The sequence below is a fragment of the Loxodonta africana genome, chromosome 27, assembly GCF_030014295.1.
Source record: "Loxodonta africana isolate mLoxAfr1 chromosome 27, mLoxAfr1.hap2, whole genome shotgun sequence".
NCBI classification, from domain to species: Eukaryota; Metazoa; Chordata; class Mammalia; order Proboscidea; family Elephantidae; genus Loxodonta; species Loxodonta africana.
The window spans coordinates 3,819,072-3,841,156 of record NC_087368.1 but is presented as its reverse complement, the minus strand read 5'-3'; the positions used below and the strand labels follow the sequence as shown (position 1 = coordinate 3,841,156).

The 22,085-nt window shown below is 41.8% G+C and overlaps 1 long non-coding RNA gene across 5 annotated transcripts in view; it reads right to left on the bottom strand.

Moving 5' to 3' along the window:
• The window catches only part of LOC111749362 (uncharacterized), a 336,945-nt gene that overhangs the window by 266,406 nt on the left and 48,454 nt on the right, over nt 1-22,085 (bottom strand). For all 5 annotated transcript variants that reach the window (XR_010319522.1, XR_010319524.1, XR_010319521.1 and 2 more), the window contains 2 exons: nt 20,036-20,254; nt 18,696-19,576 (listed from right to left, as the gene is read on the bottom strand). This is a non-coding gene — a long non-coding RNA (uncharacterized LOC111749362). The remainder of the gene's footprint in view (nt 1-18,695; nt 19,577-20,035; nt 20,255-22,085) is intronic.

Sequence of the window (22,085 nt, the reverse complement as noted above, 5' to 3'; positions counted from 1 at the left end):
TTGCTCTCCAGCATGTGTGAGAACACCTGCATAAGTTCCTAGATCAATGGAGTCATTCCTTCACAAGGAACAGTCAGCTCTGCAACACAGAACACTAATGACGTGAAGACTGTGAAAACAGAGGGCATGTTGCACACAACATGTGAGAAGAGATAAGAAAGGCCAAAAATAACTCACAGGAAATAAATACACCAAGGACAGTTCAGCAGTACAAACTGAAAAGCCAGGTTCATAACTCAGTTTCATTCCAGTTGATTAGCTAAATATTTCAGAAAGAACCTGTTATCTTTGTTAACCATGCCAAGCTGACCAGCTCTCTAGTGATATCTTCACTTATTCTATGCCCCTCTTACCAAAAGCAAATTCCTGGTTGAATATCATTAACAGTTATTCTCTGAGGCTTTTCCCAAAGTGTGTAACAGAGTCACCAGGGGTACTTGTTAAAATGCAGATTCCCAGGACCCACCCCAGAGCCTCCTGTTACCTTTTCTCATGTAACAATCCTGAAGTCAGTATTGGTTAAATGGGAGTCCAAACTGGACCTCCTGATAGAGAGCACCTACACACAGGCAAGGCCTCAAGTAGAAGACCTATGCTATTAGTTTGCCATGCTGGCTAAATAAAGGAGGGCCATTCCATTTAATAAAACTCCAGGAGATTCTCAGTTCTCTTTACTGGGATTGTATGAAGTTCTGTCATTATTATTATCATTATTTTTAATAAGGCATCGGGATGCTGTTGTTGCACAGAGTTTTTCTACGGAATGATGTGTAATGCAGTGGAGCTTGACTCAGTTTTTAACTCAATTAGTGAGGTCCCCTCAGAACGCTCTGCTAACAACAGCCATCTTTTTCTAAAGTGACTTTATTTGTGACACCAAAAATGCGAAAGCCCAATGCGTGAGCCTTCAAACTAGCTTCTTTCTAGCTCTGACGCTTTAAAAAATATATTTCACAGCATCTAAATGGGGGAAGAATGTTTTTTGCCTTGTAAACTTCTGGCTCCATCTATTGGGGAAATTAAGGACAGATTTCACTGGTATTTAACTAGCATGAATAATGTGAACTTTTAACTAGGAAAAAAAACATTTGTTTTTCTCTTTATGGGTGTCATCATTATAAAGAGAGGGAACAGGAAGCAACGAGATGCTTACCTGAGGATATAAATTTGTAAAAAGGACATCCAGGCCCTCATTCATTTTCTGTTTCTCGGTCTACTTGCCTCACGTACATAACTCGACTATTCTGTCTCAGGAAATGGCTATGTTAGGATGTGATATAAATCCCGAGTGATCGCAAGCACTTTCTTCCCCCCCAGAAATTGCTGAACAAGAGATTGGGGTATATTTGAAAAGAAAAGAAAGAGATAAGATATAAACACCCCACCAATTTGCCAAGTCCCCAGAAATCCGTCCATTGGTCTCTTGTGAGCAAAACCTCTGTAGACTCCTTTATAATTGCTAATTACACTTTTATCTCTCTAGCAATAAACAGCTTCTCTAAATGCAATTGATTTCATTCACAAAGACTCACAGGTTATCCAAAAATTTACTCTCTCTAACATTTTATACCTATGTGTCTGTCTTTTGGAAATGCTGGTGGCGTAGAGGTTAAGTGCTATGACCACTGACAAAAAGGTCTGCAGTTCGAATCCACCAGGAGCTCCTTGGAAACTGTATAGGGCAGTTCTACTCTATCCTAGAGGGTTTCTATGAGTCAGAATCAACTTGACAGCAAAGAGTTTTAGTTGTGTTTTAATAGCTGTTGCTTTTTTTTTTTTTTGTCATCCAGTGTAATCCTGTACAGATTTAGTTTTAACCTAACACACAGCTTAGATAAAATGATTTTCTTTATAGTCTCTATACGTTGTTACTTTTAAAAAATATATTTCAGACTTAAGGAATGTGTAGGTAATATATGATATAGCCTTCTATAGCCCCCCCTTCAACTCATGAAACAAAACGTTATAAACACAGTCAAAACTCCGTGAACCACTCCCAAGACGTTTACTTTTTAGAAGGAGAATTCACAATAAGCAAGCTTAGCCACAAAGGAAAGAGAATGGCTTATGTAAGGAAACATCATGTTGTATACAAGTAATAAACAACATAAATATAAATGGACAAAGTTCTTACTGAACAAAATGTTTGGAAATTCCAAACTGGTATAAGAGCATGATGACAGAGCTGGAGATTCCACGTGGTCCACCCAACCCTTGTGTTTTACAGTTACAGATTTGGAGCTGGAAAGCAGGTAACCTTTGGAGGGCAGCACAGGTAATTAGGAGCAGGCCTAAGGTGAGGGATCAGATCTCATTCATTCAACAAACACACTCTATGACCCCTGTCTTTCAGCTCATTTTAGAAGAGAAGTAAGCCATCACAGTTCAAGATTAAAAAGTCTTGTATTGCAAGTGAGGCACACATCATGGCAAGAAAGCAAATAGGACCACCACTTCTGATTGATGGAAACAGGGAAGAATTTTTGCAAGAAGTAATGCCTTAACTGAATTCCAAAGAACTAGTAAGAGCTTCCAGCCAAGGGTATTCCAGGCCTGGGGAACAGGCCATATAAAAAGCACGGAAGCATGGAACACTGGGGAAGAGAAAATAGTTTAACTAGGTGTGAGAGGGGAAGAGGGTGAAATGATTGAAAGGTGGTGTTGTTCTACTTAGGTGCTGTCAAGTCAATTATGATTCATACTGCCCCTAGGTACAACAGAAAGAATATTGCCCAGTCCTGTGTCACCCTCACAATCATTGTTATGCTTGAGCTCACTGTTGCAGCCACTGTGTCAATCTATCTCATTGAGGGGCTTCCTCTTTCTCCCTGATATTCTACTTTACCAAGCGTGATATCCTCCAGGGACTGGTCCCTCCTGATAACATGTCCAAAATAAGCGAGACAAAGTCTCACCATCGTTGCTTCTACGGGGCATTCTGGCTGTATTTCTTTCAAGGCAAATTTATTCCTTCTTCTGGCAGCCTGTGGTATATTCAATATTCCTCGCCAACACCATAATTCAAAGGCATCAATTCTCCTTCGGTCTCTCTTATTCATTGTCCCGCTTTCACATATGAAGCCACTGGAAACACCATGGCTTGGGTCAGGCATACCCTAGTCCTTAAGGACTTTAAAGAGATCTCTTGCAGCAGATTTTCCCAGTGCTGTGCATCTTTTGATTATTTGACTGCTGCTTCGGTAGACGTTGATTGTGGATCCAAATAAAATGAAATCTTCGACAACTTCATTCTTCTCTTCGTTTATCGTGATGTTGTTTATTGGTCCACTTGTGAGGATTTTTGTTTTCTTCCTGTTGAGGTATAAATCATACTAAAGGCTGTGGTCTTCATCAGTAAGTGCTTCAAGTCCTCTCACTTTCAGCAAGCAACGTTGTGTCATCTGTATATGGCAGGATGTTAATGAGTCTTCCTCCAATACTGATTCCCTGTTCTTCTTCGTATAGTCCAGCTTCTCAGATTATTTACTTAGCATACAGATTAAATAAATATGGTGAAAGGATACAACCCTGACACACACCTTTCTTGATTTAAAATCATGCAGTATCCACTTGTGCTGTTCTAAAGACTGCCTCTTGCTTTATGTACAGGTTTCTCATGAGCACGATTAAGTGTTCTGGAATGCCCACTCTTGGCAATGTTACCCATAAACTGTTGGATCCACACAGTCTAATGCCTTTGCATAGTCAATAAACTACAGGTAAACGTTGTTGTAGTATTTTCTGCTTTCAGCCAAGGTCCATCTGACATCATTCCACATCCCCTTCTGAATCCAGTTTGAATTTCTGGCAGCTCCCTGGCAATGTACTGCTGCAACCATTTTTGAGTTATCTTCAGCGAAATTTTACTTATTACAATATTAGTGATATTGTTCAATAATTTCTGCATTCTGTTGGATCACCTTTCTTTGGAATGGGCATGAATATGGATCTCTTCCAGTCGGTTGGCCAGGTAGCTGTTGCCAAATTTCTTGGTAGAAATGAATGGGTGCTTCCAGCATTGTATCTGCTTGTTGAAACATTTCTATTGATTTCCCCTCCACTCCTGGAGCCTTGTTTTCCACCAATGCCTTCAGTGCAGCTTGGACATCTTCCTTCAGTACCATTGGTTCTCGATCATATGCTACCTCCTGAAATAGTTGAATTTTGACCAGTTATTTTTGGCACAGCGACTCTGTGTATTCCTTCCATCATCTTTTGATGCTTCCTGCTTGTTCAGTTTTTTACCTGTAGAATGCTTCAATATTGCACCTTGAGGCTTCAATTTTTTCTTCAATTCTTTCACCTTGAGAAGTGCCGAGCTTATTCTTCCCTTTTGGTTTTCTAACTCCAGGTCTTCCACATTTCATTATAAACTTTACTTTGTCTTCTTGGATGCCATTTGAAATCTTCTGTTCAGCTCTTTTACTCATCATTTCTTCCATTTGCTTTAGCTACACGATGTTCACCAGTAAGTTTCAGAGTCTCTTCTGACAACCATTTTGGTCTTTTTTTTTGTCTTTTTAAGGACCTTTTGCTGTCTTCGTGTATGATGTCCTTTATGCATGATCCTACAACTTATCTGCTCTTCATTCATTAGTGTTCAGTGCATCAAATCTGTTCTGGAGATGGTGTCTAAATTCAGGTTGGCTATACTCAAGGGTGTACTTTGGCTCTTGTGGACTTCTTTTAATTTTCTTCACCTTCAACTTGAACTTGCATATGAGTAATTGATGGCCTGCTCTGCAGTCAGCCCCAGCCTTGTGCTGACTGATGATACTGAATGTCTCAGTTGTCTCCACATATATAGATTCCAGATATGTCGATTTTATTCCTTTGTATTCCATCTGGCAAGGTCTACGTGTGTAGTCATCATTTATGTTGCTGAGAAAAGGTATTTGCAATGAATAGTTTACTGGTCTTGCAAAATTCTATCATGCAATCTCCCACATAGTTTCTATCACCAAGGCCATATTTTTCAACTACTAATGCTTCATCTGTGTTTCCAACTTTCTCCTTCCAATCACCAGTAATTACCAATGCATCTCGATTGCATATTTGATCAATTTCAGGCTGCAGAATTGGTAAAAATCTTCAATTTCTTCATCTCTGTCATTAGTGGTTGGTGTGTAAATTTGAATAATATTTGCCTTAACTGATCTTCCTTGTTGTTGTTGTTGTAGTTAGGCGCTGTCGAGTCAGTTCCAATTCATAGCAACCCTATGCACAACAGAACGAAACACTGCCTGGTCCTAAGCATCCTTAACAATCATTGTTATGCTTGAGCTCATTGTTGCAGTCACTGTGTCAATCCACCTTGTTGAGGGTCTTCCTCTTTTCCAGTGACCCTGTACTCTGCCAAGCATGATGCCCTTCTCCAGGGACTGATCCCTCCTGACAACATCTCCAAAGTATGTAAGATGCAGTCTCGCCATCCTTGCTTCTAAGGAGGATTCTGGCTGTACATCTTCCAAGACAGATTTGTTCATTCTTTTGGCAGTCTATGGTATATTCAATATTCTTCGCCAACGCCACAATTCGAAGGCGTCAATTCTTCTTCAGTCTTCCTTATTCATTGTCCAGCTTTCACATGCATATGATGCGATTGAAAATACCATGGCTTGGGTCAGGCCCACCTTAGTCTTCAAGGTGACACCTTTGCTTTTCAACAAATGAAAGAGGTCCGTTGCAGCAGATTCACCCAATTCAATGCGTCTTTTGATTTCTTGACTGCTGCTTCCATGGCTATTGATGGTGGATCCAAGTAAAATGAAATCCTTGACAACTTCAATCTTTTCTCTGTTTATCATGATATAGCTCATTGGACCAGTTGTGAGGATTGTTTTTCTTTATGTTGAGGTGCAATCCATACTGAAGGCTGTGGTCTTTGATTTTCATTAGTAAGTGCTTCAAGTCCTTTTCACTTTCAGCAAGCCAGGTTGTGTCATCTGCATAATGCAGGTTGTTAATGAGCCTTCCTCCAATCCTGATGCCTGTTCATCTTCATATAGTCCACCTTCTCGTATTATTTGCTCAGTGTACAGATTGAATACGCATGATGAAAGAATACAACCTTGACGCACACCTTTCCTGACTTTAAACCAATCAGTATCCTCTTGTTCTGTCTGAACAACTGCCTCTTGATCTATGTAAACATTCCTCATGAGCACAATTAAGTGCTCTGGAATTCCCATTCTTCGCAATGTTATCCATAATTTGTTATGATCCACACAGTCGAATGCCTTTGCATAGTCAATAAAACACAGGTAAATATCCTTCTGGTATTCTCTGCTTTCAACCAGGATCCATCTGCCATCAGCAATGATATTCCTGGTTCTACGTCCTCTTCTGAAACCAGCCTGAATTTCTGGCAGTTCTCTCTCTGTTGATGTACTGCTGCAGCTGTTTTTGAATGATCTTCAGCAAAATTTTGCTTGTGTGTGATATTAATGATATTGTTCTATAATTTCCACATTCGGTTGGATCACCTTTCTTAGGAATAGGCATAAATATGGATCTCTTCCAGTCAGTTGGCCAGGAAGTTGTCTTCCATATTTCTTCGCATAGACGAGTGAGCACCTCCAGTGCTGCATCTGTTTGTTGAAACATCTCAATTGATATTCCATCAATTCCTGGAGCCTTGTTTTTCACCCATGACTTCAGAGCAGCTTGGACTTCTTCCTTCAGTACCATCGGTTCCTGATATATGCCACCTCTTGAAATAGTTGAATATTGCCTAATTCTTTTTGGTATAATGACTCTGTGTGTTCCTTCCATCTTCTTTTGATGTTTCCTGCGTCGTTTAATATTTTTCCCATGGAATCTTTCACTGTTGCAACTTGAGGCTTGAATTTTTTCTTCAGTTCTTTCAGCTTGAGAAACGCCGAGCGTGTTCTTCTCTTTTGATTTTGCATCTCCAGCTCTTTGCACATGTTCTCATAATACTTTATTTTGTCTTCTCGAGAGCCCCTTTGAAATCTTCTGTTCAGTTCTTTTACTTCATCAATTCTTCCTTTTGCTTTAGCTGCTCGATGCTCAAGAACAAGTTTCAGAGTCTCCTCTGACATCCACCTTGGTCTTTTCTTTCTTTCTTGTTTTCTCAGTGACCTCTTGCTTTCTCCAAAGTTGATGTCCTTGATGTCATTCCACAACTCACCTGGTCTTTGGTCACTAGTGTTCAATGCATCAAATCTATTCTTGAGATGGTCTCTAAATTCAGGTGGGATATACTCAAGGTCATATTTTGGCTCTCGTGGGCTTGCTCTGATTTTCTTCACTTTCAGCTTGAACTTGCATATGAGCAATTGATGGTCTGTTCCACAGTCGGCCCCTGGCCTTGTTCTGACTGATGATATTGAGCTTTTCCATCGTCTCTTCCAGAAAAAAAAAATTTTTTTTTTTTTTATGTAGTCAATTTGATTTCTGTGTGTTCCATCTGGCGAGGTCCATGTGTATAGTCACCATTTATGTTGGTGAAGGAAAATGTTTGCAATGAAGAAGTCGCTGGTGTTGCAAAATTCTATCGTTCGATCTCCGGCATTTTTCACACATTGTTCATCACAAAGGCCATATTTTCCAACTACTGATCCTTCTTCTTTGTTTCCATCTTTCGCATTCCAATCACCAGTAATTATCAAAGCATCTTGATTGCATGTTCAATCAATTTCAGACTGCAGCAGCTGATAAAAATCTTCTATTTCTTCATCTTTGGCCCTAGTGGTTGGTACGTAAATTTGAATAACGGTCGCATTAACTGGTCTTCCTTGTAGGCATATGGATATTATCCTATCACTGACAGCGTTGTACTTAAGGATAGATCTTGAAACATTCTTTCTGACAGTGAATGCAATACCATTCCTCTTCAAGTTGTCATTGCCAGCACAGTAGACTATATGATTGTCCAATTCAAAATGGCCAATACCAGTCCATTTCAGGTCACTAATGCCTAGGGTATCGATGTTTATGCATTCCATTTCAGTTTTGACGATTTCCAATTTTCCTAGATTCGTACTTCATACATTCCAGGTTCCGATTATTAACGGATGTTTGCAGCTGTTTCTTCTCATTTTGACTCATGCCACATCAGCAAATGAAGGCCCCGAAAGCTTTACTCCATCCACATCATTAAGGTTCACCCTACTTTGAGGAGGCAGCTCTTCCCCAGTCATCTTCTGAGTGCCTTCCAACCTGGGGAGCTCATCTTCCAGCACTATATCACACAATGTTCCACTGCTATTCATAAGGTTTTCACTGGCTAATTCTTTTCACAAGTAGACTGCCAGGTCCTTCTTCCTAGTCTGTCTTAGTCTGGAAGCTCAGCTGAAACCTGTCCTCCATGGGTTACCCTACTGGTGTCTGAATACCAGCGGCTAGCTTCCAGCATCACAGCAACACACATGTGGGGGCTACCTTATTTAGTCCCTCTTTATTGATTATTGTCATCTTTCACATAATGACATCACTGATTCCCTGTTTTCAGCTTTTTTTATCTTTATTTTTGTGCTTTCCCTATCTGAGTTGATGTCTGAATGCTCTGTGTCCTAGTGCTCTGTTGATATCTAACATTATTGATTTTCTAACTGGAGAATTCCCTTTATTATTTCTTGTAGTTTTGGTTTGGTTTTTGCACATTCCCTAAGCTTGTGTTTATCTGGAAATGATTTCATTTCGCCTTCATATTTGAGAGACAGTTTTGCTGGATACATGATTCTTGGCTGGCAATTTTTCTCCTTCGATGCTCCATATATGTCCTCCCACTGCATTCTTGCCTACATTGTGTCTGCCGAGTAGTCCGAACTTATTCTTATTCATTCTCCTTTGTAGATGATGTTTTTGCTTATCCCTGGCTGCTCTTAAAATTTTCTCATTATCTTTGGTTTTGGCAAGAATGATGATAATATGTCTTGGTGACTTTCTTTTGGGACCTACAGTGTATGGGGTTCTAGGATAGATATCCTTTTATCTTTCACTATGTCAGGGAAGTTTTCTGCCAACACACCTTCAACAATTCTCTCTGTATTTTCTCTTATCCCTCCCTGTTCTTGTATGTAAATCACTCACAAGTTATTCTTCTTGATAGAGTCTGACGTGATTCTGCATTCCACCTCCTCAATTCTGTTACTCTGACTTCCTATTGTGTTGTCTAATTCTATAATTTTATTGTTAATCTTGTCAATTTCTGAATGCTGTCTCTATGGATTCTTGCAGCTTATTAATTTTTCATTATGTTCTTGAACAATCTTAAGTTCTAAACTGCTTTATCTGTGTGTTCCTTGGCTTTTCTGTATGTTGCCTGATGTCATCCCTGATGTCTTCATGTGTTCTGTATATTAATCTTTTGTATTCTACATCTGGCAATTCCAGGAATACATCTTCATCCGGGAGAGTCCTTGATTCTGTTTTTGGGAGTTTGCTGAAGCCAGCACAGTCTGCTTCTTTTATGTGATTTGATATCAACTGCTGTCTCCGAGCCATCTGTAAGTTCTTGTAATAATTTATTTTATGTTTTCTCACTGTGTCCTAGCTTCTTGCTTTGCTTTCTTTCAATATACCCAAATAGGCTACTAGAGTGTGCTAACTTGATTATTGGAGCCTTTTTTTTTTTTTTTGAAGCACTAATGTCCTCTTACCAGATGGTTAGAGCTGTTACCAGGTATATGAGCCTAAGAGTCCATTCACTATTCTTGGGTGGATTCAGCTCAGGTGTCCTGACAGTCAGTCACCTAGTGCGTGCTGTAGGCTCTCACCTGCTATCTTAGAGAGGTAGTGATAATGGTTGTACGCACTGGTTTCTGGTAGCAGCAGGGGGTCACACTCTAAGGATGGCAGGGTACTGACAGTCTTCCCCCAAGTGTCAGTGAGGAAGGAGAGTCTCTGTTCTCTACAGTGCTCTGGTGGGTGGGCTCTTTAGCTGTACCTTAGGCACCCAGTGCTTATCCCTGTAAAGACTGGTAGGTACCACTATCCTCAGAGCCCTTTCAGGAGTGGCTAGGTGGCATGGGTGGAGCCTCAGCCCTCAGGTCTCTGCTGTGGGTAAGTGAGGGCTCTGTTTAATAGACAGAGTGGTTTCAGACCTCCAAAACCTGCCTCTCCACCACACAGCTGAAACCATTACAGTCAGATCTCTAACAGATAAGCCCATGCATGATAATAGCCACCTGGATCCATGTAGAGGTGAAAGCCAAAGTCTGTGGATCACTTATGCCTGGACTGGAGCCACTTCTCCTCTGAGCTTCCAGTTTAGGGGAGTTGGGAAAGTATTTTCCCCATGTTTGTTAATTGGTTCCATCTCCCAGTCCTGGAGAATGGCTCAGAGAGGGTGCAACAGGTTCTATCTCAGGCCCAGGGAATTCACCAGCTAATGAATCCTGCTGGGGCAGAGGCAGGAGGGATCAGATAGATAGGACAGAGTACTTTCAGAAGAAAGAGCTATTAGATCCTTGTGGTAAATTAGACAAAATCATGTATCTTGTACCGAGAGTGCTCTTTTATCACAGATTCCAGGATGCGTGTAGCCTGTGTGCACTGGCTGGTACCCACCAACATGGCCCCAGGGGGTTAGGGCTGCATTCCGTGCTTGCCTTCTTCCGCTAAAGCAGCTGTGTCCTAAACTCCACAGCCAGATCAGCGGCTGTCACACCAGGGGATCGGGGTGCCGGCACTTCATTTGCCTTTTTTCACTGAAGCAGCTGCTTCTAAAATGCTGTGGCCAGCCCTGCTGTAGACACACCACAGGGTCAGGGGTGTGCCACTTAGCTTGCATTCTTTTGCTGAGTCTGCCGTGTCTCAGGAAACCACCATCAGCCCTGCCACATTTGCACTGAAGAACGGTGCCGAGGAATCGGAGCTGAGGTGCTGTGTGGGCTCAGCAACTCGTCACTGCTTCTCCACTGTCTCTTGCTCCTCTGTCACTGAGATCGATTCCTTAGTTCTGTGTTTGATCCTCAGGGTTCGTAGACTGTCACATATATAATCGATTCACTTGTTTTTTCGGGTCTTTTTTGCAAGAGGGTTCAGGGGAAGCTTCTGACTAGTTAGCCATCCTGGCCCCGCCTCCTGAATCTGAATTTGACACGGCACAAACAGGGGAACCAGCCCTAGGCCCCGGAATTGACCTCGGGGGAAGCCCAGCCAGTGCACGCAGGCAGCGCAGCAACTCAGCTGACAGGAGAAGTCGCCGTGAGGCAGTGACTGGTTTGGGATCCTGGAGTGCGGCATCCCAGCCTGGGAACCTTGGCACTGGGCTTTGGACTGGGAGAGGAGGAACTGACCACGGCTTCTGAGACAGTACAAACACAGGACGCAGGCCTGACCCTCGGGGGCAATCTTGACCCAGCCAATGCACACAGGCTACGCACCCCTCGGGAATCTCAGATAAATCAGTCATCCCCAAGCAAGATAAGTAACTTTGTCTATATTCCAGGGTGCTACCCTCTCCTATTTTTCTGATCCCTCCCCTCCCCTTCCCAAGCAGCTTCATTAACATTGGAATTTTCTGAGCCAGAGAGTGAAGTGCTCTGCCGTTTTTTTATATTTTGGTCTTTTCCTAACCCATCCTCCTGGCCAGACAGAAGCAGCAACAAAAAACCCAGGGACCAAAAGTCCTTCCCTGACTTCCCGAAATTGGACTAAAAATACAGAACCAGCTCCAGCCAAGCATATGAGATCCACAGTCTTGGGCTTTCATCCCTACAGGGAACAAGGTGGCTATTATAATGCAAAGGCAAATCTGATAGTGATCTGACTGTAATTGTTTTAGCGGATTACTGAAAAGACAAGTTTCCCAGGTCTGATATCTCTGCATATTAAACAGAGCCCTCACTGACCCACATCAGGGACCTGAGGGCTGAAGCTCCCCCCAGACCACCTAGCCTCCTGCCTTAGGGGTCTGAGGATGGTGACACCTACCAATCTGTAGAGGGTCATGCATTGGATGCCTAAGGTACATCTGCAGAGCCCACCCACCAAAGTGCTTTAGGAAGAGAGACACACCTACCTCACTGGCACCTGGGGGAACCCTGTCAGCATCCTGCCCCCCATGCAGTGTGACCCCCTTCCTGCCACTAGAATCTGGTGCATGCAACTATCACCACTACTCCTCTAGGTGGATAGGTGACAGTCTGCACCAAACACTTGGTGACCCAAAATCAGATTCTACTCAAGAATAGTGAATGGACTCTTAGGCTTCTATATCTGGTAACAGCCCAAACCAGCTGGTAATAGGACATAAGTGATTCAAGGGCTACAATAATCAATACAGCGCAATCTAGTAGCCCATCTACGTATATTGAAAGAAAACAAAACAAGATAAGACTCAGGGAGCAAATATAAAATAAATCATTACAATTTCTTATAGATGGCTCGGAGACAGCAGTCGATATCAAACCACATAAAGAAGCAGACCATGATTGCTTCTACAACTCCCCAAACTAAAGAATCAAAATCTTTCCCAAATGCAGATACAATCCTGGAATTGCCAGATGCAGAATATAAAAAACTAATTTACAAAATGCTTCAAGACATCAGGGGTGACCTCATAAATGAAATAAGGAAACCTACAGAAAAAGCCAAGGAAGACACTGATAAAGCAGTTGAAGAAATCAAAAAGATTATTCAAGAACATAGTGGAAACATTAATAAGCTGCAAGAATCCATAGAGAGACAGCATTCAGAAATCCAAAAGATTAACAATAAAATTACAGAATTAGACAATGCAATAGGAAGTCAGAGGAGCAATTGGAATGCAGAGTGGGAGATATGGAGGACCAGGGAATTGACACCAATATATCTGAAAAAAAAATCAGATAAAAGAATATAAAAAAATGAAGAATCCCTAAGAATTATGTGGGACTCTACCAGGCAGAATAACTTGCATGTGATTGGAGTTCCAGAACAGGGAGGAATAACGGAAAACACAGAGAGAATAGTTGAAGATCTGTTGGCAGAAAACTTCCCTAACATCAAGAAAGATGAAAGAATACCTATCCAAGATGCTCATCGAACCCCATTTAAGATTGATCCAAAAAGAAAATCACCAAGACATATTATCATCAAACTTGCCAAAACCAAAGATAAAGAGAAAATTTTAAAAGCAGCCAGGGATAAGAGAAATGTCTCCTACAAAGGAGAATCAATAAAAATAAGTTCAGACAATTCAGCAGAAACCATACAGGCAAGAAGGCAATGGGATGACATATATAGAGAACTGAAGGAGAAAAACTGCCAGCCAAGGATCATATATCCAGTAAAACTCTCTCTCAAATATGAAGGCGAAATTAAGACATTTACAGATAAACACAAGCTTAGAGAATTTGCAAAAACCAAACCACAGCTAAAAGAAATACTAAAGGAAATTGGTCACAAAATCAATAATATCAGATACCAACACAACACAAGGTCACAGAACAGAACATCCTGATATCAACTCAAACAGAGAAATCACAAAAACAAATTAAGATTAATTTAAAAAGGAAAAAATGCTCAAAACAGGGAATCATTGAAGTCATTCCTTAAAAATAAAAATCAAAAAGAGGGACTAAATACAGGAGGCATAGAACTGCCATATGGAGAGGAAAACAAGGCGATATAGGACGATACAAGTTAGGTTTTTACTTAGAAGAATAGGGGTAGACATTAAGGTAACCACAAAGAGGTATAACAATTTCATAACTCAAAATAAAAACCAAGAAAAACATAACAACTCAACCAACATAAATTCAACTACTATGAAAATGAGAAACACACAATTTACAAAGAAAAACGTCTCAGCACAAAAAAGCAAATGGAAAAAGGAAATTGTCAACAACACACACAAAAAGGGATCAAAATGACAACACTAAACACATAGAAACACATACTTATCTATAATTACGCTGAATGTAAATGGACTAAATGCACCAATAAAGACACACAGAGTCTCAGACTGGATAAAGACACACGATCCGCCTATATGCTGCCTACAAAAGACACACTTTACACATAGAGACACAAACAAACTAAAACTCAAAGGATGTAAAAAAATATATCAAGCAAACAACAAGCAAAAAAGAGCAGGAGTAGCAATATTAATTTCTGACAAAATACACTTTAAAGTTAAATCCGCCACAAAGGATAAAGAAGGACACTACATAATGATTAAAGGCACAATTGACCAGGAAGATATAACCATATTAAATATTTATACACCCAATGACAGGGCGGCAAGATACATAAAACAAACGTTAACAGAACTGAAAAGTCAGATAGACACCTCCACAATTATAGTAGGAGACTTCAACACACCACTTTCGGAGAAGGACAGGACTTCCAGTAAGAAGCTCAACAGAGACGGGGAAGACCTAATTGCTACAACCAACCAACTTGACCTCATAGACTTATACAGAACACGCCACCCAGCAGATGCAAAGTATAGTTTTTTTATTCTACTGCACATGGAACATTCTCTAGAATAGACCACATATTAGGTCATAAAACAAACCTTTGCAGAATCCAAAACACAGAAAGATTACTAAGCATCTTCTCAGGCTACAAGGCCATAAAAGTGGAAATCAATGACAGAAAAATCAGGGAAAAGAAATCAAATACTTGGAAACTGAACAATACCCTGCTCCAAAAAAACTGGCTTATAGAAGACATTAAGGAGGGAATAAAGAAATTCATAGAATGCAATGAGAATGAAAACACTTCCTATCAAAACCTCTAGGACACAGCAAAAGCAGTGCTCAGAGGTCAGTTTATATCGATAAATGCACACATACATAAAGAAAAAAGAGCCAAAATCAGAGAACTCTCCCTACAACTTGAACAAATAGAAAGCGAACAACAAAAGAATCCATCAGGCACCAGAAGAAAACAAATAATAAAAATTAGAGCTGACCTAACTGAAATAAATAGAGAACAGAAAAACAATTGAAAGGATTAACAAAGTCAAAAGCTTGTTCTTTGAAAAAATTAACAAAATTGATAAACCATTTGGCAGACTGACTAAAGAAATACAGGAAAGGAAACACATAACCCGAATAAGAAATGAGATGGGCCATGTCACAACAGACCCAACTGAAATTAAAAGAATCATGTCAGATTATTACAAAAATTGTACTCTAACGAATTTGCAAAAGTAGAAGAAATGGATGAATTCCTAGAAAAACACTACCTACCTAAACTAACACAATCAGAAGTAGAACAACTAAATAGACCCATAACAAAAAAAGAGATTGAAAAGGTAATCAAAAAACTCCCCCCAAAAAAAGCCCTGGCCCAGACGGCTTCACTGCAGAGTTCTACCAAACATTCTGAGAATAGCTAACACCACTACTACTAAAGGTATTTCAAAACATAGAAAATGACGGAATATTACCTAACTCATTCTGTGAAGCCACCATATCCCAGATACCAAAACCAGGTAAAAAAAAGACACCACAAAAAAAGAAAATTACAGACCTATGTCCCTTGAACATAGATGCAAAAAATCCTCAACAAAAATCTAGCCAAGAGAATTCAACAACATATCAACAAAATAATCTACGATGGCCAAGTGGGATTTATACCAGGTATGCAAGGTTTTCTTTTTTTTTTTTTATGCAAGGTTGGTTTAATATTAGGAAAAGCATTAATGTAATCCACCATATAAATAAAACAAAAGACAAAAACCACATGATCTTATCAATTCATGCAGAAAAGGCATTTGACAAAGTCCAACACCCATTCATGATAAAAACTCTCAGCAAAATAGGAATTGAAGGAAAATTCCTCAACATAATAAAGGGCATCAATACAAAGCCAACAGCCAATATCACTCTAAATGGAGAGCCTGAAAGCATTTCCCTTCAGAACAGGAACCAGACAAGGATGCCCTTTATCACAGATCTTATTCAACATTGTGCTAGAGGTCCTAGCCAGAGCAATTAGGCCAGACAAAGAAATATAGGGCATCCGGATTGGCAAGAAAGAAGTAAAATTATCTCTATTTGCAGATGACATGATCTTATACACAGAAAACCCTAAGGAATCCTCCAGAAAACTACTGGAACTAATAGAAGAGTTTAGCAGAGTCTCAGGTTATAAGATAATCATACAAAAATCACTTGGATTCCTCTACATCAACAAAAAGAACAACGAAGAGGGAATCACCAAATCAATACCATTCGCAGTAGCCCCCAAGAAGATAAAAGACTTAGGAATAAATCTTACCAAAGATGTAAAAGACCTATACAAAGAAAACGACAAATACTAGTGCAAGAAACTAAACGGGACGTACATAAGTGGAAAAACATACCTTGCTCCTGGATAGGAAGACTTAACATAGTAAAAATGCCTATTCTACCAAAAGCCATCTATACATACAATGCACTTCCGATCCAAATTCCAATGACATTTTTTAATGTGATGGAGAAACAAATCACCAGCTTCATTTGGAAGGGAAAGAAGCCCCAGATAAGTAAAGCATTACTAAAAAAGAAGAAGAAAGTGGGAGGCCTCACTCTACCTGATTTCAGAATGTATTACACAGTCACAGTAGTCAAAACAGCCTGGTACTGGTACAACAACAGGCACATAGACCAATAGAACAGAATGGAGAACCCAGATTTAAATCCATCCACATATGAGCAGCTGATATTTGACAAAGGCCCAGTGTCAGTTAATTGGGGAAAAGAGAGTCTTTTTAACAAATGCTGCTGGAATAACTGGATATCCATTTGCAAAAAAATGAAACAGGACCCATACCTCACACCATGCACAAAAACTGACTCCAAGTGGATCAAAGACTTAACATAAAGACTAAAACGATAAAGATCATGGAAGAAAAAATAGGGACAACCTTAGGAGCCCTAATACAAGGCATAAATGGAATACAAAACATTACTAAAAATGACAAAGAGAAACCAGATAACTGGGAGCTCCTAAAAATCAAACACCTATGCTCATCTAAAGACTTCACCAAAAGAGTAAAAAGACCACCTACGGATTGGGAAAAAATTTTCAGCTGTGACATCTCCGACCAGCACCTGATCTCTAAAATCTATATGATTCTGTTAAAACTCAACCAAAAAAAGACAAACAACCCAATCAAAAAGTGGGCAAAGGATATGAACACACACTTCACAAAAGAAGATATTCAGGCAGCTAACAGATACATGAGAAAAATGCTCTCGATCATTAGCCATTAGAGAAATGCAAATTAAAACTACAATGAGGTTCCATGTCACTCCAGCAAGGCTGGCATTCATCCAAAAAACACAAAATAATAAATGTTGGAGAGGCTGCGGAGAGATTGGAACTCTTATACACTACTGGTGGGAATGTCAAATGGTACAATCACTTTGGAAATCTATCTGGTGTTTTCTTCAAAAGTTAGAAATAGAACTACCATAAACCCAGAAATCCCACTCCTCAGAAAATAACCTAGAGAAATAAGAGCCTTTACACGAACAGATATATGCACACCCATGTTTATTCCAGCACTGTTTACAACAGCCAAAAGCTGGAAGCAACCAAGGTGTCCATCAACGGATGAATGGGTAAATAAATTAGGGTATATTCACAAAATGGAATACTACGCATCGATAAAGAACAGTGACTAATCTGTGAAACATTTCATAACATGGAGGAACCTGGAAGGCATTATACTGAGTGAATTTAGTCAGATGCAAAAGGACAAATATTGTATAAGACCACTATTATAAGATCTTGAGAAATAGTACAAACTGAGAAGAACATATACAATTGTGGTTACGAGAGGGGGAGGGAGGGAGGGTGGGAGAGGGTTATTTGCTGATTAGTTAGTAGATAAGAACTGCTTTAGGTGAAGGGAAGGACAATACTCAACACAGGGAAGGTCAGCTCAACTGGACTGGACCAAAAGCAAACAAGTTTCCAGGATAAACTGAATGCTTCGAAGGTCAACGGAGCAAGGGTCGGGGTTTGGGGCCTATGGCTTAAAGAGACTTCTAAGTCAACTGGCAAAAAAATTCTATTATGAAAACATTCTGCATCCCATTTTAAAGCGTGGCATATCGGTTCGTAAATGCTAACAAGTGGCCATCTAAGGTGCATCAGTCAGTCTCAACCCATCTCGATGAAAGGAGAATGAAGAACACCAAGGTCACATGATAACTATGAGCCCAAGAGACAGAAAGGGCCACATGAACCAGAGACTTACATCATCCTGAGACCAGAAGAACTAGTTGGTGCCCGGCCACAACCGATGACTGCACTGACAGGGAGCACAACAGAGACCCCTGAGGGAGCAGGAGGACAGTGGGATGCAGACCCCAAATTCTCATAAAAAGACCAGACTTAATGGTCTGACTGAGACTAGAAGAATCCCGGCAGTCATGGTCCCCAAATCTTCTGTTGGCCCAGGGCAGGAACCATTCCCGAAGACAACTCATCAGACATGGAAGGGACTGAACAATGGGATGGAGAGAGATGCTGATGAAGAGTGAGCTACTTGTATCAGGTGGACACTTGAGACTGTGTTAGCGTCTCCTGTCTGGAGGGGAGATGGGAGGGTAGAGAGGGTTAGAAACTGGCAAAATTGTCACGAAAGGAGAGACTGGAAGAAGGGAGCGGGCTGACTCATTGGGGGAGAGTTAGTGGGAGTATGGAGTATGGAGTAAGCTTGTGTGTGAAAGACTGACTTGATTTGTAAACTTTCACTTAAAGCACAATAAAAATTATTAAAAAAGGAAAGTAGTTACCTGCAGAGAATGGTACGGCTTTGCTCCAAAATCCTGCAGATCTGTGCAGTGATTCGCCAAAAGGGCCTGTCCTTCAGAAGAAGGATGAAGAAAAAGGCATTGGCCAGATCAACGGCTGCATACCAGGTACCAGGAGATGTGTTAATTTGCAGTTCACTCCTCCAAGGAAACTCCTCTTTCAACGGATTGGCTGCTCACATCGGATCACAAAATGGAGGCTGATTACATAATTTCTGCGAAACCCCTGAGAATCATGGCCTAACTAAACTGACACATAACATTAACTATCACAGTGGTGTTGAAAATGTTCTGAAGTAGGTACTGATGATGGTTGAATAAGACTGTAAAAGTATATAAAGCCAGTATACTACACACTTAAAAATTATTAAAACAAATTTTATGAGAAATCAACCAGTTTAAATAGCATAAACTATGAAGTATAAAGTGATCTGGGAAAATATTACCACAAAACCAAAGAAATTCCCGCTCAGGTAAGTTGAAGAAAGGGTGTGTTTCTGGAGCTGACGTCCCCTAGCTGTGAATGAGGGGTGGCCGTGGAGGACTTGCAGCAAATGGCTCAACCTCTGGTGACCGAGGCAGAGCTGGAGATGGAGGACCTGGTGTTCTATAGAGCTCTTATGTTGAGCAGGAGCCGGATCGACATCAGCAGGTGATCTGCGAGCCATTCAGGAGGTGGCTACGATTGAACTCTATGCCTCCAGCTGACTGCCATCTGACGCTGGTGATGGAGCTGGTGACGGTATAGTTGGTGCACTGTGGAGCTCCAGTGTTAGTGCAGGAGCAGGATCAACATCAGCAGGTCATCCAGGAGCTGGTTCTGAAAATGACCCATGTGGTCCCTGTCCACTGGAACTCACAATCTGTAGGGGAGACATGGAGATGGATAAAAGCATGAAAACAAACACATGCAAAGAAAAAAGCATATTTTATAGAGATAATAAAGCAGGGTGCTGTGAGACAAGACTGGGCTGTGGTCCAGGAGGCCTCACTAAGGTGACATTTATGTCTGACCAGAATGACAGGAGGCACCAGCCCTGCGCGAGTCTGGGGACAGCGTGCCAGGGAGAAGACAGAGCTGTTGCAGAGACTGGGACACAGACATGAGTTTGTCCAGAGAAGTGGTTGAAATGCAGCCAGTAGAGCTAGAGGGAGCTGAGGAGGAGGGGAGGCAGGGAGAAGGAGAACAGGTCCAGGACCCATGACCTGGTAGGCTGGTGAAGTTCCTTCTTGCTCTGTGATAACAGAACCCCCAAAACTAATGACTCACAACACACAACAGCACACAGTCTCTGTGGGCCAGGAACGCAGGCATGGCTTACCGGGTGACTTCTCCAAGTTCTCAGGAGCCTGTGGTTGTGGTCTCAACTGAGTCTTGACTGCGGACGACCTGCTCCCTACTCACTTCCGTGTTATCAGCAGGACTCCATGAGCTTTTGGACTGGGGGGCCTCACTCCTGTCTGTCTGTTGATCAGGACCCTCCCTCAGGTCTTTGTCACATGAGTCTCTCCATGGGCAGGTCATACATCACAGCTGCTGCCTGGAGGGAGAGAGAAAAATAAATGACAGACAGAGATGACTGAGAGAGAAACAGAGAGAGAGGATAAAAGAGAGCCAAGAAACATTGCCCCAAATGCGGTCATTATGAATTGAAATCGACTCAATGGCACCTAACAACAACACCACTCTTGAGAAGTGAGTCCCTGAGTCCAATCCACACTGAGGGGAGGGGGTAACACAGGATGTGGAGACCAGGAGGTAGGATTGCTGGGAGCCATGGTGCAGGCTGTGTATCCGCTAGTCTGAGATGAGGCACCGGGTCAGATTCTAAATATAATGGAAGTTATCGGAGGGTTTTATGCAGAGGGTGACACCATCTGATGTTCATTTAATTCCAAACCCCTCCTGGTGCAGACTGGGAAATGAGGCCAAGAGGGGAAGTGACTTTCCCAAGCTCACACCACCAGAACCCAGCCCTGTCTGGAGATGTACTCCATGCTGCTTCCCACACCTGCTTGAAATTCTTCCATCTCTGAGTTTGTGCATTAGCTACAGGGGCAGGTTATCCAATAGGCAAGGTAAGCACAGTGAACACCACATCTTTGATGTGGCAAAACCCATGTGAAATTCTTCACTACAGGTTAGTAAGTAAGCACAAGGAGACCTGTGTTTACCTTGCTTACAGGGTCATCTGCCCCCGTCAGGGATTGTAAATTTGAAAAGAGGCTTTGATTCTGTAGGAAGGTGCTGTGGGGTTGGGAGAAACAGATGCCAGCCATACCCAGAAGCAGAGTATTAGATGTGCTGAAAAAATGTGAAAAGGTGAAACTGTCCCTTACACATAATCTGACAAGCAGGTAAACCCTGTGCTTACCTTGCCTATTAGATAATCCACCCCTGATTAGTCAGCCCACAGGTTCTACAGGTGTTATCTCACATATACCTGACGAGGTCCCTGGGAAGAAGATGCCAGAATGATTCCTATTGTGTGGGTAAGGGGACTGAGGAGGCTCTGAGAAACACAAACAATTGTTCACAGTCACAAAGTGGTTGACAGGGATGACCTTTGTCTGAACCCAGCTCTGTCAGCTCAAACCTGGGGCCCTGGCTACACCCAGGCCTTCCTCAGGTTCTGGGGGTGGGGGTGGGGAGGGCTGTGTTGGTGTCACTGTGTACAGTTATGGAGATGGCATGGGGAAAGGTGAGCACTCAGCAGCCCAGAGGAGACTTTGGGGAGGTTTTATCTGCCATCAGGCCTAAGTCAGGAGATCCAGGACATGACCTCACTTCCTTGACGACAGAGTACATAGAACTTGGAACCCTGGTAACCAGGTACCCACATTCAAAACACAGCCCCCTACCCAGCTCACTTGAGTGGAGACACTCAAACTAGAAACATGTTTTCTTCTTGTCTCCCATCTTCCCTTGTATCAAATCTTGAGAGACCCAGGAGTTCGACACTTCCACGAAGGCTGAGACATGGTCTCATCCCCCACCCACGAAAGCTCAGGCCATTTACCAAAAAGAATCCAAAGGTAACACAGGGTGGCCCAGGGTTGCCAATCCAGGCCAGGCCACCACTGTGACCCCACCTGGGAAGCCCCACACCCCTCCCCAAGGTCATACCACCCCCCAGGCCATGCCAGCCCTTGTCCTCATGGGGTCCCTGGTAATAGGGGCTGGGAGGAAATGTGGACAGAACTGATGAGGCAGAAAGTTGTTGGATGAGGCAGGGTCCATTTGGGAGAGAGGTGGTGGGGGGCAGGGAAGGAGGAGCCATGTGACCGGGGGAGATCTGGGAGGGGAGGAGTAATAATGAGGATGATGAAAATTGGGCTGCTGCTTCAGGACTAGCACACATTGAGGGCAAC